This window comes from Pezoporus flaviventris, unplaced genomic scaffold (genome assembly GCF_033815535.1).
Source record: "Pezoporus flaviventris isolate CSIRO_AGI_PZ_B2104156 unplaced genomic scaffold, CSIRO_AGI_Pfla_v1 ptg000002l, whole genome shotgun sequence".
NCBI lineage: Eukaryota > Metazoa > Chordata > Aves > Psittaciformes > Psittacidae > Pezoporus > Pezoporus flaviventris.
In genome coordinates this window covers 33,472,121-33,475,489 of record NW_026892550.1, presented here as the reverse complement: position 1 = coordinate 33,475,489, position 3,369 = coordinate 33,472,121, and the positions used below count along the sequence as shown (strand labels likewise).

The window sequence follows — 3,369 nt, the reverse complement described above, 5'->3', positions numbered from 1 at the left end:
GGAAGCAGAGACAGGACACCTGACCCAGGCTAGCCAAGGAGGTATTCCATACCACAGCACGTCATGCCCGGGGTGGGGGGTAACTGGGAGTTACCCGGAAGGACACGGGCTTCCGAGTGGGACTTGTTTCTTGGCTGGTGGTATCGTATTCTCTTCCCTTGTTATTCTCTCTTATCATTGTTGTCGTTGGTGGTAGCGGTGGTGATTTGTGTTGTACATTGGTTGCTGGACTGTTCTTGTCTCAACCCGTAGGAGTTGCACTCTTTCGATCCTCCTCCCCGTTCCTCCGGGAGCGGGGGAGGAGAGGGCCCCGGTGGGGGGGGGCGGCCCTCGATTGTTGTCAGCTTGGCACCACTCACTGCGAGTGAGTGAACAAGTTGCCTGACTGGGTTGAAACCATGACAGTTCTTTTAAATGGAGCCGCTGGCAGTGGGAGGCGGCGGAGAGCAGCCTCCGGGGAGCGGCCTCTGCGCCCGGCTAGCTCAGTCGGTAGAGCATGAGACTCTTAATCTCAGGGTCGTGGGTTCGTGCCCCACGTTGGGCGCCAAAAAGAACTGTCGTTTTCACCAACATTGTTCCCAGGCTGGAAGTCAAAACACAGCACTGCCCCAGCTACCACAAAGGAGAAACATGACTGCTACTGCTGAACCCAGGACAAACAGATACACACAACATTTCTAGTATTTCTTCCCCCTTTTTCTGGTGTTAATGCTCACTCTTCCTATGCTGCCTGGGTACTGAAATGGAGGGGAAAAGAGGATGTGTCATGGATGGAGCCCTGCAGTTCACTCATAAGTGCACATTGCAGTAGCATGGTAAATCATCAGTATCTCAAGTCAATGCCCTGTTATTTCTTCACTAGCCTTCAAGTTGTGGTTTCCCAATAACACATCTAGTGTTTAAACAGCACATCACATCCACATATACATCCTCATTCTAGGTCGTTTAAATTTCAATATAGAAACCAGATAATCTTTTAGAGCTATTAAGGCAACCTCTTATCACCAATATCAGCTAGCAAAGCAACATGATTGGTAAGTTATCAATATGACTCCACAGAAGGACGTACATTATCAATATTATTCTTCAGAAGGACATAATGTTTTTGCCATACAGAGGTCTAAAATAAGTGGAATATGAAGATAGTGACCTGGGTATGTTTTGTTGTTGTTCTCACAAAAATCTAGTGTTGGGGAGGTTTGCCTGGCAGAGCTCAGGCCGAACATAGAGAAAGTAATCAGTAGCCTTGAAAGAAAGAGAAGCTTCAGTGGAGGCTCACCATGAACAGCTTTGCTAACAGCTGCTTTTACCTTGGGCTTTTGTGCTTGTTCCTTGCTTGAATGACATTGGAAGTGCACTGCAAAAATGCCTGTGCCTGGCCATGTACCCTGTGATCCAAAACCTGACCTATCGCTTAGACTTGACTCTCCTGATTGAGCTCTGACCTGCCTTATCACCATGAACTTCCCTCAAAATCTCATCTTTTGGCTTAGCTTGATCACTGTCCCTTGGACCTCCTCTTCATATCTTGCTCAAGTATAACCACCTTTGCTGGTAAGGCCACTGCCTCTGCCTACCTTAGTATGCTAAGCTCCCAGCACCCTTTCCCTTTGCAGCAGCCTAAGCTTGATACACCCTGGCAGGTAGGTACAAAAAATCCAATGAGATTGCATAGCCTGAGACACCTGGGGCACATAATTAATGGGGAAGTTGTGGATTCCTCTCCCAGCCTAAGCTAATGCTTAACCTAAAATCTGCAAACCTTAATTGAGCAAGAAATAAAATTTAGGTCCCGTTGCTATGCAACTAACTTTCCACAGGCTAGTAAGCAAGCTCTTCCTTTTTCCCCTTTCTCTTCCGTACCCGAGTAAATCTTTAATTATTCTCTGTAAAGTAAAATGGTTTCTGTGAACAAGGTTAAGAGAGTCCTATAACCTTGCTACCATAGGAGTTAGAATTGGCATACAAGACAGGACTGGTAAATTCAAATCCCTTCAGGCAGGCATAAGAAACTGCAAGTGAATTATCTAACTACCTTTAGTGAAAATAGCATTTATTCTGTCTCTTAGGATTAGTCTATTAGATGTTCTTTAAAAATACCTGTTAGATTTGAGTTTGCAGGCAGGAGGCCCAAAGCTCTACTTCTACCTTCTTAAATTCCTAGTAAGATGTATTTTAATAAAGCCTGACAATATTTCAAGCTTATGCAGTCATAGGCATGCATAGGACAAGAGTTCACTGGTTAGGCAATTTTATCAGTAAAAAAATTAGCCAATAATGGACTTACGGTATCTCCAGGGTTAGACAGTAACTGAAGAGGAGTTGTGGATATTTCGTATCTGGGTTTACACATTTCTAGGAGAAGAGAGAAATTAATTAACACACTTCTATTTCTGATACACTTCATAAAATTGCATAGGATGCCCACTGAGATTTAAGAGATCTGCATAAAGTAACTCTTTACCTTTAACTACTTCAGGGTCTTACAAATTTTCTTGCCAATACTAACTAACTGTTGAAAAAATATCAAGTGATGTTCCCTAAGTCACAAGTTTTTTTTTTATCCTGTCTTCAAAATTTCACGTGCATTTGTGTTATTCTAGGGAGATACCACGATAAAAACTTACTTTTGAAAACAGTAACTTCTTGAAAAGTGGCAAAACTGCAAATGTGAGACTTCTGATAAAAAAAACCAAAGAGATGGAGCTAAAAAAATGTATTCATAAAAATTAATCACATTTCTAAAATGCAGGATGTAAAAGTATTTAATTTATTTTTGGTGACTAAGATGAAAGGAGATACTGTCGACAGAAATTGCAAGGTGATATTTTAGAAACAATTTTATTACTGAAGTTGAGGTTTGGTCAGTTAAGCATACCTAGTTCTAGTACAACTGCTAGTTACATTATGCAGCAAAGTTTCTTATCCAGTTATGCTGCACTGTACAACCCCAGTTGCTCCTGGCAGAAGATTTCTGGTCCTGCAGGGCATATGCGTCAAGGAGTACAAACTAGATGTTTCAGTTGACAATGGGAAAAAGAGGTTTTAAACAACTTAGGTTTTCTTTACAAGAGTAAAATAGAAGGATCTCTCTCTATGTTCCATCCCATGGGTACTCTACAATCATTGGAGAGGTTCAGATGAGTTTTGTCTTTGCACAGAAGTATATTATTCCTGCTCTTTTCCCTTTCCTTTTCACCTATTATTCTGTGTACCCAGCCAGCAACATGTATGTTTTTTTCTGTAACCCATAGTGCTGGGTTTCTATAGGAAGGGGAATGGTGCTGAGGAGGAAGGTGCTTGAGTGCTTTGAGTTTTAGTGGACATTGTCTTGCTTCAGTGCAAAAGGCTAGGCTTGAGGTTCAAAGA

The 3,369-nt window shown here is 42.3% G+C and overlaps 1 non-coding gene across 1 annotated transcript; it reads left to right on the top strand.

Moving 5' to 3' along the window:
- The first annotated feature begins 471 nt into the window (after positions 1-471).
- Positions 472-544, top strand: TRNAK-CUU (transfer RNA lysine (anticodon CUU)). The gene has a single exon. It is a non-coding gene; the product is annotated as a tRNA-Lys (tRNA).
- Positions 545-3,369: the final 2,825 nt, after the last annotated feature.